Consider the following 13,737-nt stretch of genomic DNA (forward strand, 5'->3'; position numbering starts at 1 on the left):
CCCACCCCCCCATTTTTATTTCTTCCTCATGGAATTCACCATTGCTGTTTGTGGTAGATTTCAAATGTAAATGTTAAATTCTGTTTGAAACTGTCTTTTTCTGAATTATTGTTAGGGGTTGGGACTTCTGTCACAGAAAGGAATTAACCCAGAAAACTGAAAGGCGCAACAAAACTTTCTAGCCTGTTTAAACACTGTTCTATGAGAAACTGAGACTCTCAACAATATATAAAGTAACAGGACACTTCTGAAATCTGAACCTATTAAGTTGTACCGATAAATTTAAAATTATTGATATTTCTTGGACTTTGGAACACAAAATTCAGGTAAAATGTCCTCAACTGAAGGAGGTTGCATCTGTGCTTTTGATGTTCCTTTCATTCCCTGCGTAAATGAGTACAAAATGCCTCTTGGGTATAGGCATGTGGAGCAGAAATAAAATGATCAAAAGGATCTCTTGCTCTCAGGTGGCTAATTCTTTTTCTCTGCATGAAAATCTGTAAGAAATTAAAATTCCTGTGGAAAGCACTTTTGTGTACTGCCATTCTGAGTACACTTGTAATCTCTGTTAAGTTATCTGTGTATCAGTATGTTATATATTTGTTCTGTGCCTTGATACTCAGCTTACTTTTTTGAAAAATAAACTATATGACAAGTTAATCAAGAGGAATGGTAAAGGAAGTGCTTGTTGTGTGTCTTATACACTGCACAGGCTGGTCAGGAGAAAAATAAGATGTAGGTGAGAGCAAATACCAGCCAAGATAAATAAGAACCAATAGAGGTTTCATTTCTAATCCATTTCTATTCCTAGAATTACTTTTTAAGTGATTGTATCAAGGAAGTGAAAGAATGATATTTACAGAATTAATCAGAAATTCTCCTTTAAGGTATTGTTGGCAAATAAGTATTTTAGTCAACGGTGCTCAGGTGCCTAGTTGCATAGCTTTAAAGATGAGAAATATGAAAAGATACTTGCGCATTTGCACTAGTCCATCATGGTGTTGCTTATCAATTGGAAATGGAAATAGTAGTGTTAACTTCTGTTTTAGTAGTGTTAACAATATGTTTTAAAGCTTATAGTACTGTAAAAATTAGTTTAAAAAGGTGAATCTCGGGCATTATGTATTTGTGGAAAATCTGAGTATAGAATAGTGCCTGAATTGTTTAAACTCTTCTAGATGGGTTATTAGACTCGGATGGATATTTGGCTTGACTTAAATTTGTTTTGTGATGCCATGAGAAAGGAACCATTTTTTTTTTTTTTTTAAACCTGTGATATTTTTCATAGGGTCTCCTAGGCACAAAACTCATGGAAGGCACTCAGAACACTTATACAGTCTTCACATCAGGCTTTCTTACAAAATAGAATGAGTCTTAATTCTGTAGTTAAATTATGGAGCTAAAAATATTGACTAAACCAGAGGTCCTCCTGTGAAACCTTAAAAGACTGTATTTATTATGTTCTTATTAAAAAGTTAATTGCTGGAAATGCTTGTCTCTAATTGTGACTTTAATTCATGGCTTTCTACCATCCCTAATGTTTGTCTTTTATATTAATAAGATTATAGGCACCCATGATTAGAAAGTAGGAAGTATTCATAATCTAACCTTAAGGTACTTTGTGTTGTAGAAAAGCTAATCTCATCTGAATAGGAGGTAGACCTCTATAGACTATCTGAAAAATTCCCCAGGTCTTGAAATGAAACTGTTGTGGTTTACTGTGAGGTGTACCATATCTAACTACAAAGAAGGGTCCTGCCAGTCACCCGAGTGATTTGGGGAAAATAAGTCCCTCATCATCCGAAAAAACTAGTGGAGTGAAACTATTTATATTGGTAACTGTTTATATGTGAAACGAAGTGCATTTTCTGTGTTTCAAAACCAGGTAGGCTCTCAGTGCCCGCTGCTATGATTTGACACCAAAGAGGTGTATTGCCACATGCAGTTCTGTTTTCTCTGCCTAAGCATGTTGATTTGAAAACAATGATGGCAATGAAACACTTAACTATTTTTCCAGTTTAATTTAAAAATCCCCTAATGTATACAAAATAAAATACATATATTATCATTATGTATCTGCTAATGCTAATACTTAGTACCTAGAGTACTGTGTTTCTTCTTTCAGTTACCTCTGTATTTCTTATGTTGTCTATTTTGGTATTGTTTTTATTTTTAATTTCAATCTTTGCATCATAGAACTGACTTCAGTAATTCTGTTTAGATGATACACTTCTAGTAGAATTCTTGAAATCAAACTTATCAAATTGCTTTTTTAATGGCAGTTTTCCTCAGGGGTGTTAGCTGGTGAGTTTGTGCAATATGTTTTAGAAACTACATTGCCCTCTCTGGGAAATGGTTTATTCATATAGCAATAACCCAAACACATTTTATTGTCTGAGATTTGCAGAGGCACCACAACTGAATTTTATGCAATTTTCTTCTGTACAAAGAATATGTCTTGCTGAAAGATCATGACTCACTAGCATTGGTAATTACACAACTTCAGTAAGTTTAAGCATTAAAAACATGCTCTACTACCTAAAAATGACAGTAGTTTTCATTGTATCTCATTGTCACAAGGAGTACTTCAATAGATTAGGTAGATGTTGATGAAGGATTTCTGTTGCATTTGTAGATGTTGAGAAAATTCATAAGTTATTTGTACTGTTATTGACCAGAGTGTGTTCATATCAGATAACAGCTGTTCCATTGAGAATATGAACAGGATAGAAGATCCAAAACCTTATTTCAGTTATTATTAATGCTTACCAGCTTATGGAACTGCCATATATCATATTTTAAGATGATGTGATGTACTGTACCAATTTTTGTGAGTCAGAATTTTTACAGGTCCCTTTGGAAAGGTCATTGGAAAAATCTGATTAGCTTGATTCATTGCCATTTCAATAAGTACAGAGCTCATGTTATTACAGTATATATTATTTAGTTTCTTATTCTTCCATGTTCCCTCTATATTCACAGAATCTAACTTAGCCTGATACTTTACAACAAGCTCTTCTATTTTCAAATACAGCTGTTTCAATCTGAAAATGCCACTGGTGAATGAAATATTATCTTATTATCTGAAGGTTTTATGCTTGTAGTGATGCTGCAGTAATAATAATAATCATCATCTTGGACTATTACATATGACTTTCTTACTCTGATGCATTCACTGGAATGCAAAATCAGTGGATGATTTCTTCCCTTGATGTGTGTGTATACAGACTTGCTAAGAGATTCATACTGATTGTCTTTAATCTGTCCCTTTTTTAGCTTCAAATCGGTTTGAGATAGCAAATTTGATAGTATTGTCATATCAGTTCATGGGCATTTCTCTCACATATTTGCAGCTCATAGGTTATTCTTAAGGGAGCAGAGAAAAAATGACTGAACCTTTTTTAAAAGTGTTTTCTTTTGTAGCAAGGTAACACTCGTAGAGCTCACTAGTTAATTTAAAAGTTATTTAAACTGAACAAAGATAAACCAAATGTAGTTATTGGTCTTATGTAGTCCCTCAGAAAGGTGAAGAAGTGTGTGTGTGGTGCCTATATGGATGTTCCTCTTAATCAAATGGCTGAGTGGGGTGGGAATACCTGTGTGTGTGTGCCAGGAACAGTCAGAACTGCCTGAAAGGGTATTTGACCAAACAGTGATGCTGCTAACAGAGAGAACCAATGTAAAATAAGCAGGCAATTACAAAGAGACTTTTGAAACAAAGGCATCTGGTTTTACAAGTATGAAAGAAGCATGAAAATATGCAGCAATCATGAGGGACTTTGGATTGAGAAGAGCAGCTGTCTAAGCCTGGGTTGACACTGGCTTAAGTTGTGCCACTGGCCCATGACCTCTATCTAGGACAGGAAGAGCATCCTCCCCGTTGGACACTGAAAAACAGCCTGCATCCAGCTAGAGGAGTGACAGAGCAAGGTGCAGCAGCAGAGACCCACATCTGGGTGTGCAGATGTGGTCATGGTGACTTTCTTACCAGCATGTGGATTAGCAGGTTGTAGGGAGCAGCAGGGGTGCATGTAAAGCTGCAGCAACTGCAGCTCTAATAGGAGAGGTGTGTGAGTAGGGGAACGTGCACCCCTATAAGAGGTGGGAGAAGTGCCTACAAGTGCATATAATATGAAGGGTAAGCATGAGGTCTTTTGGGAAGTAGTTATTGAAGGGTGCTTAGGAAATTAGTAGATGTATGTTAATGCTTGGTAGTTTTCTAATATTGTAGTTTGTGTCTTGTATTGCTTATATTGATCCTGAACATGTACTTCATGCACTACTGATTAAGTGTTGGTAATAAATCAAACGGCTTTGATAGTGAATTGATTTGTAGGTTTTGAATTGAGTAGTTTTTCTTTGCGACAAGGTACTTAATATTAATTAGCACACTCAAAAGTTTTAGGAGTATTCCAGCAACAGTTGATGTGTAGCTAAACCAGCTTGTTGTTATTTCCTTATCATTCCCAGTGATTACTCTTATGTTTTGACATCATAGCTACAAAAACCCTAACCCTTACTTCAGTAGTGACCCCCGTGGAATGTAATGTAAATTCCAGATCATCATAAGCCTTCAGTTAAGCAGTCTTTGACCAGAAATCAGTTCAATGTTATTGTATTTTACTTGGACATCTGTCATGAGGAATTAGTGTTTAAAAAAAACAAATTAAGAGCCAACCAATCAAAAAACCCCACCAAACACACGCACACATGCCCCATCTTCCCCCACTAAATAAAGTATTTTCTAGGCAGCAAACTTTGGACAAAAACAAAACAAAAAAACCACCCCAATCCTCCCCATTTATTTTGCAAACCCTGTTGCCTGCCTTGGGCAGCTGCTTCTCATTCTCCCAATAATTGCTTGGCATTCTAGGTATCTGTTGGGACTTCTGCAAAATTGCATGCAGAAGGCCTGACTAAGTGGTCACATGAGTCTATTCTGGCTTTAAAAATCTAAGAAATAACTGACTCCTGAAGGTTCCTAAACCATTAAGTTTCTACTGAATGAATTGGAATTGAATGTACAAAGCCCTTTGTAAGGGAGTACTTTTATAAAGAAGCCTTCAAAGATTTAACATGCTATAAAAGTTGAGGTTGAATCTGCTCTGATTAGCACCTGTAAATGAGCTTGACTACAGTGATCAGATTCTGACAGCCTCCTTCTGTATAAAAGTAAGGATAATTACCCAAGAAGTAATTTCCTGGATAGGTTTAGGCTTTCAGAATTTGTTCTTTCTGTATGTGTCACTGGCTTCAGTGGAAGTTCCTGTCATGCTGAAACTGCAGAAATCAGCATTTGGCATTGTCTGTTAATCTTGCAGCTACAGAAGACAGCAGGAAAAATTCCAGTTGACTGTACTGAGTTTTGAGTTGGGATCTAAATCTGATTAAATAGTCTATGTTATGTTTTTAACATTAATGTCAAGAAGTGCCTGATTTGTTTTTTATGTCTTTGTTGAAGGGTTGGGGTATGGGGATGAGAGAGAGCAGACAATTTTAATTTTTTAATCTGCTTAGACATTTTCATGTTTGGGGTGTCTCAGAGCCTTTGTGATGTTTACAGTTTGTTAACTGAATTATAACTATTTTTCTATGGCTTGTTCAGCCATACATTAATACCCAGTAGCTTGTGGTTATTTTCCAGTTGATGAACCGGTGCCAGAATCTAAATTGTGCATTTTCGTGTCTGTGACTTAATACAGAGGTATTTACAAAGAATTAGTTAAAAAAAATTAAGAAGCTTTATAATGGTTCTCTCCATTATAAAACTCAAACTGATGATATAGAGCAGGTGAGCTTCCTGAAAATGCTTCTCATGGAATTTTCCTAAACAGCTACCTTCTTCGAGGGGAAACATTACACGGTCTCCACATAGTGAACAGGTGAATCAAGCCCACTCTGTGATCTCTTAAAAGTCTGAAATCCTGTCTTAAACACAAGCTGCAATAAAATTGTAATGACACAATTGCATGGAAATGTATATTCTCATAGCAATGATAGGTGAGATGTTAAACACAGGTTCTCCAGGGAGTGGGTAACATAGGTCCTGGAATCTGATATAATGTAGTATCTTCACTAAAGGCACCTATACCAAAAGAAAGGTGATCCATAGATCCTGTCAAAAAAAAAAAAAGGAATATTTTTTTTTCCTTCCCCCCTCTCAATTGTAATGTGGTTTGCATGTCCTAGTTAGAATGATGGCAACCTGAAGTGTATTGTTGTGCAAGGAACAAGAAGTCAAACAGTTGATTTTTGCAGAGCTGCTAGTTGACCAGGTTATCAGTTGAGTAAAAACTACTAATTTAAATGACTGTGTACACTGTTATTTCCTGATTTCAGGCAGCTGTGATTTCTGAGTCTTTGGTATCTAGCCCGTTCAACCTTGGGGTAGTGCTAACAATTCTGTTTTGGCTACTGATGCTCTTTCAAAACAGTTTAAGTGCTTGTGTTTTATTAAAATAAATGCCTGTAGGTGGAGGCACACTTGGAAAATTCAGATTTTAACAAAGTGTTAGAATAAATTTTAACACATTTTAACAAAGTGTTAAATTGTGGTTTGTTAAAGCCATCATTTTTCTTATGAGTAGAATTTTAAGAGTTGTCAGCTTTTCCATATAATACTTAACATAGAGGATGCATATCTCCAATTATTGTTGCTGTTTAAATATTTGAATTAATCTTAATTGAAGAGATGTTATATAGTATGTATTAATATTTTTAAAAATTTTGAACATTAATTATATGGACATGTATGTATATAGAGTATGTATATATCCAGAAAAAATCTTAGCATCAATATTATGTTTTTAAACAATTGGAAGAAAGGAATGATTGTTTCGGTTTGTCATTGAAGATGCTCTAGGTGAAAGTTCTGCTAGTTCTGAGTAACTGCTGTCTGGGTGGGATACAACTTGACAATCAAAATTCCCTATCTGGTAGACACATGTATTAAGAATACTTTGATTCATAGCTTTGTTCTTGTAATCGTTTACAAGCAGCACAGTAAAATTAAATTCAAAATTTTCTAGTGATGTGTAGGTTGGTTTTTTTAAGGGTTTTTTTTTTGTTTGGTTGGTTGACTGGTTTGGATATTTTTTTTTCTTGGTTTGGATTTTTTCTGTGTTTTGTCTTTTTTTTTTTTTTTTTTTTTGGTCATATATAAACCTGCTGAAATTTTTTGTTTTGTTTTTTTTTTGTGTTTTGTTTTTTTTTTTTTTTTTTTTTAGAAAATATAGAATTATTCAAGGCAGTTTTCTTCAGGAATACATATTGGTATCAAATAATGTTCAGTTTGTGGTTTTCAAAGACAAGGGGCAAAGACTTGTAATCATCAGTATTCTGGGTTGTGTAAACTGTTCTCTTCCTTTTTGGGCATATTTTATTTCTGGTATATCTTCATATATCAAAAAGCTGAGGTTTCAAATAATTTCCAGTATATCTGCACACAAATTAATGAGAAACACTTGCTCTCTGCTTATTTATATTAAATTAGGTTTAGTATTGATTGTGGTCATGGATATAAGCTGTTTGGACCTGGGATATTCTCAAAAAATATCACTAATCAACTAATAAGCTTTACTATTAGAAATGTATTAGACCAAAAATGCTTTAGAACTGATAAAATTTATTTGATGAGAGTTGACCTTTCTGTACTTGCATGTCTGTATCAGTCTTTTCTGAAATATATATTCTTTAAAATGTGTAAGAACTAAGTTAGGTTTTTTTCTTCCTGGAATATCTCCCAGTAGTATTTTCTATTTGAGAACAGTTCTTCTAACTACGTGATACTGGAATTAAAAATTATTTGGCTGTGTATGTTGAAAGAATTTGAAAATTGTTTCCTGATTATATGTAGACAACTTTCAAAACCATCTCTTTTTTATATTTGTTTTCCCTAATAATTGCATACTCTTACTGAGTAAACTCTGTTACTAGAATAACATTCAAAAGTATACCAAAAAAGAACTGCAATCTTGTCAAACTACACTCTATTCATAATTTAAATGAATCCAAATGTGAAAGTCATCTATTTTTAATTGTCCTTCACTGTGGCAGAATAAACAACTGCATTTTGAATGTGACACAGCTGCAGAAACTCTCCACTCACAAAAAAAATCCCCAGACTAAATGCCCTGTTATGGTATATTAGTCACTTTTAAAGGTTATCTGAGCCACCTTCAAAGTGAAGAGAAAAAAGTCTTTCTTACATGAAACAAAGAGAAGAAAAAAAAAATAACTAAAAGGTAGGTGTCCTCCCAAGGGGCAAGGTATGAGTTGAGTGGACACCATCTTGTGAATAAACCTGTGAAGTTAAGTTGGAATTTATTCTGATATCAAATTACTTGCACTTTCTTCTAACTCGTGGAGATAGTAGAGCGTACACTTTGGTGGAGATGTTTCCTCAAGAGAAATAATACGCTGAAGGATATGCTGCTTTGCTGACTTTTACTCCATAAGTTATAACTTTGGTGTTAAGAGCTGCTGGTGGAAACAGGAATATTCAGGTTTTTGTTAGTACAACATATCAGCTAAAATTTCTCTAGGAATGGAAGGAAGGATTTTTTTTTTTTAATGCTGCTACAAGTACATGCAGATACATTGTAATTACTGGACTGCTGTGTTCAGATAAATGCGAGATAAAATACACTCAATCATCTGAGAACAAGATGATTCTTCCAAGTCCAGTGGTAATACTTCATAGCTTTTTCAACTGTTTTGAAAGCAGGTTTTTTTGTTTTGCAACTGTTTAGTTGTTTACTCTTTATATTGGATAGTGTTGCAGGCTTCAGTAAAAGTTCAGGGCAGTGCAATGATGCTGATGTGCTTCAAATGAGATGATTTTTGCTTTAAAAACCTTATAAAGAGATTTATCCAGGAATAATCTGCATAAGAGAATATGTGTACCCTTGTGCTGTTCTTTCTGCTTATTCGTATTAAATTCTTTCACGTGTATTCTCAGTTTTGCTGTTTTTTATATCACCTCTTCAAGAATATTTTTTTCCTAATGCTTCACCTCCTTTGTTCAAGCCTATGCATTCTTTCCTATGTTGTACCTGTTTTGTAGGTTTTCTGTGTCTCCTGTTCTTTGGATATACAGCTATCAGATAGTCCATGGTTTCTAGTCTTCTATTGTAGCTGCTTTGAAGCCCTAGTTTTCAAAGCTGAAACCTCTTTTCTGGATCCTGTGACCTTCAGAAAGTATTTATCTGGGCACAGAGAAGTAAGCTTTTTTTCTCTCCATTCAATTGATAGATAATAGTTCAAAGAAAGAAAGAATATGCTGTTAGATGGAAAAAACCAATCCAAACCAAAAAAACCAAACAGTAAAATGCACTGAAGCACGGCCCGTGCTTTCATTCAGTTCTCCCAGGGATTTTCCTAGAAAATTGGTGAAGAAGCGTAAAGTTATGTAGTAAGAAAACATCCTTTGGTTTTCCTCCCTGAAACTTTACCAGATGAAACAAACTTACAAAACCTGCACATAGTTTGTGTTCACTGTTGTGGTTTAGCCCCAGGTAGCATCAAGGAACCAGGTGGCTGCACTCTCACCCCTTCCCCTGGCTGGGATGGGAAGGAGAATCAGAAGAAAAAGGCAAAACTCATGGGTTGGGATAAAGACAATTTAACAGACCAGCAAGAGAAAAACAACCGTAGTACAAAAAGAATACAAAAGAATATACAGAAACAATTAATATGCAATTCGACTGCCCACTGACTGGAACCACCCACTGTCCTTTTCCAGCTTCCTGTGAAAATTAAGCCTGGTTCCCTGGTGGAACCAGGACATATCCATACCCTATAGTGGAATATGCAAATCACAATTTCTGTATGTACAAAGCTTCTGAATCTAATGGGAAACTGATAACTGGCTTCTTCAGAGGCTTGTTTTACTCTGTTTCCATTTTTGGCATACCCATATGGTGATAGTGGAATGTGTGTCCTTCTAAATTCTAATTTAAATTCATTAAGTTCCTGATAGTAATACAATTTTGTTTTGGTATTTTTTTAATAATTCTATAAAACAAAATAATACCATGCAGAATAGGGTTTATTTGTGATCAGGATTACTGATATTAGGAGCTAACAGATGTATTGTCATTAAACAGAATAATTAGCGCTCTCTGAAAGGTCTACATCACAGAATCATGGTTTCAATGACTTAATTATGGGTTCAGGGAGGTATGGGATGAATTTATTCTTCTTGTTAGGATAAATTTTGCTAGAAGAAAGTTAAAGTGAAGCCAAAGACTTTTTAAAAGTTTTAGGCTTGTTAATTTTAGGTTTTCAATAATCTCTTCTTCTGATGCCAGGAGACCATAATCCTACAATGGGAGAACAGTGAAGGCTTCCCTCAGGAGGATGCTGATTTCCTCTGAAGGCAATGAAGCCAAGTACCAGCACCTCCCTACCAGATCAGGCCTGATAATGCAAAGAGATCAAAGGAACTGATCAGGCGTTCACTGACCTGTTTTGCCCATTGTAAGGACTAAGGAAAGCTAGTTTAAATAACACCTTTTCCTGCGCTAATGTGCTGGGAAAGATGAGAAAAAAGGGTTTTAAGGCAGTGATCTGAGACTTGCGAACACTGCCCTAACAGGGGTTGGAGATCTCAGCCAAAAGGTTAATTTAAAGCAACTGTGAAATTTAATTTTACAGCCTCTGTGTTGTTGGGGGGAGAAATTAGTCTAGCAGTAGGTTCTTGGGAATGAAATGCAAGATCAGACTGTCAGTAGTACACAGTTTTATCAGGATCTAACACGTGGCATGTGTTCATACAAACACTTGAATACGTGTGGAGTTCTGGAGGAAATGTATTTTTGAAACAGACTATTACCACAGTAAATGCCTGGGGAAGAGAGATGCTTTTGAGGTAAGAATAATCAAGGAGTCAGTGCATACTGCATCTTGTGATTCTGTTGTCCAGGGTACCATGCAGCTCGTATACTTTAAAGTGATGCTAAGAACTCATTTAATTGTGTTGGAATTTTAAACTGTGATTAGCCTTCAATATTAAAGTAGGGTAGCTGACAAGACGCTGGAGAGAGGTGTTGACTGAAAGGGAGGTGTTACTTAGTAGGTGCAGTAACAGCAAATTAGGTTCAGGGTGTGTCAGAGGAGATGCTGGTTAGTGTGCCTGTCTTTGGTGACTGGCTGTCATTACAGATATCTTCTTGGAGGGTATCGGTGAGAAGGTTGAGGGAGCATGTGTGAGTGGCTATGCTTTTTGCTGGTGTGTAACTAGAATAGTCTCCTTGTATCTTCCCCATTCCTTTTATATTGTGTGCCATTTATAGGCCATAAAAGTGCCTCATTATTCTTTACCTCTTCCTCTTGGGACAGTCTATGTGAAAGGGCACAGATTCTAGAAACTTGAGGTTCATAATTCCCAATTAGCACCAATCTTTATGCACATTGGCCTGGTTCTATCACTAAGGGAAACTTGAGTCTGATGATGTGCAGTGAACTCTCAGAGGCTTTTATTTTAGCAGAATTTGGTTGTTGTTGTTTGTACAAAGAATAGTAAATGCAAAGAATTCTATGTATGGATAGTATTTGCACTTTAATTTGAATCAAAAAATGCAAAACATGGCTGTAGTTATAGCATTACTGTGGCAGAACTCTGGCTTACACATTTCTATTAAATTGTTTTGTCTCATTCAAACCCCTAGTGCTTATATTAAGAATGACAACAATCTTTTTATTTGTAGGGGCATATTAATATTTACTGAAGGTGAATGCGAGTCAAAATCCTGAATCCAAATCTCCAATTTTGGAAAGTTGAGAGTTTTTGGTTATTAACTTTAAATGACAATAGAGTAAACAAAGCTATACATGAACTCTAAGCTCCATGGCAACTAAGCATATTGCAAAAACTTAACAAGGACCAGCTACAGCATTAAAAAATAGCCAAGCTGTTTTTAATATAATACTAGAAATTCCAAAGATATCAAAGTTAAGCATCAAAACAGCATGAAATACATTTCTCAGCTGGCAAAGAACGCAGTGGTGGCTGCTAAGGCCAGCCCTCAGGAATCCCAGACCTTGGTGGTAAAAGGGAGGGTCTGGAGAAAAGGACCTTTGAGGAGGATTGGATTAGATATCATTTAGGCAAACTCAACACCCACAGTTCCATGGTCCCCCATGGGATGCACTCATGAGTGCAGAGGGATCTGGCAGATATTCAAAACCTGCCTGGACACAAGCCTGTGCAACTCACTCTAATTCTAGGTGAATTGCCTTTGATATAGGGGTTGGACTAGATGATCTCCAACGGTCCCTTCCAACCCCTACTAATCTGTAACTTCTTCCTGCACAATAAATGGCATTTCAGTATGGACTTAGATCAGGAGTTGGCTTTATAGCATTGTGGCAAAAGTGTAACCTGTAAATTTCTGTTTTCCTGCCTAATTTTATACATTACTAGCTTTAGAAAAAGTTCATATGGGTGAAATATTTAGACACAACATATAAACAAAGAAGTTTAATAGGAGTATTCTCTTAATAATTCGATTGCCAAAAAGCACAGTTAAATTGAATGTTTTAGACTGTAAGACATTTTTAATCTCCAAGCCTGAAGTTGTTTCACCCCAAATATTGGTGTTATATTATTGTTTAGAGCAGTCCTAAGAGTATCCGAAGTTATATATGATGGAGGTGGTTGTGCTGTCTCCAGCTCATGGCTTACTGAGAACTGGCATTCTCTTGGTGAATCACCCCTGCATAGGATGCTGTCTGCTCCCACAACGTGTGACTGGAAGACCTTGACCTGTCTTGAGGGATAATTTCAGGCCCTGTTACACTTCTGGTGTCCTCTGAACTGAAAGTACTCTGGCCCCAAATCTTTCTAGATTGAGTCTTGCAAATTGTCTGTGATGGGCTAAGCCAAAAGCAGCTGAGAAAATTGTCAGTGCTCAGGGCTTCAGGATAAATAATAGTTTGTTCTCTATTTTACTGAAAAGCATAGCTATATATAGCATTTTCACTCTCCCAGAAAATTAGGCTGTGAACAGCTGAATCTTCTAAGCAGTTATGCAAACTTGTGAGGGAGACTGGACTTACTAATGCTGATTAAGTAATGAAGCGAAGCTAACACTATTTTCTTAGTTTCTCAAGTTTTAGAGACATTGCAGAAATACTAAGCTGGCCATCCTCCAGCAGTGTTTTTCAGTTCCATATAGCATAAGTGCTCTCAGACAGAAATGTCTTTGGTCAAAGGGATGATGAGAGTGCAGCTGGGTCAGGTGGGAAGGATGGGGAATGAATCATACTGGGTACTAGGGGCTGCTTGGGGCTCATGCTTGGTCTGGAGCAGAAATTTGAATCTTGCTCTTTCTCTGCTAAGTTCCAGTTCTCTCTGTTGGCTGAGGTGTACCTCTGCTTCACTTATGAGGAATCTTTACATTAGATATGTAAGGCAAGTGTGAACTGCCGCGTATGGTCCTGATACTAAAAAGCACTGGGTTGATAGAATCACACTAGTCAGAGTTAAGGTAGAATCATGATTTACTTCAGATGCTTCCATGAACCTTTTGTTCATCCGTACACATAATTGAAAGTCAGCCCTCTTTGTAAATGACATTTTAAAAAGTCTGACATTTAGTCAAGGTGACCACCAGCTGGTAACTTTTGAAAAATCAATAATGCAAATCGTGGTCTGTTAGGAGAAATATCACTGTGAAGTCATCTCTAAAATAAAGCTCATTTTACTTGCATCAGTTCCCCCCCCCCCCCCCCCCC

Source organism: Calidris pugnax, unplaced genomic scaffold, assembly GCF_001431845.1.
Source record: "Calidris pugnax isolate Ruff unplaced genomic scaffold, ASM143184v1 scaffold63, whole genome shotgun sequence".
Classification (NCBI taxonomy): Eukaryota; Metazoa; Chordata; class Aves; order Charadriiformes; family Scolopacidae; genus Calidris; species Calidris pugnax.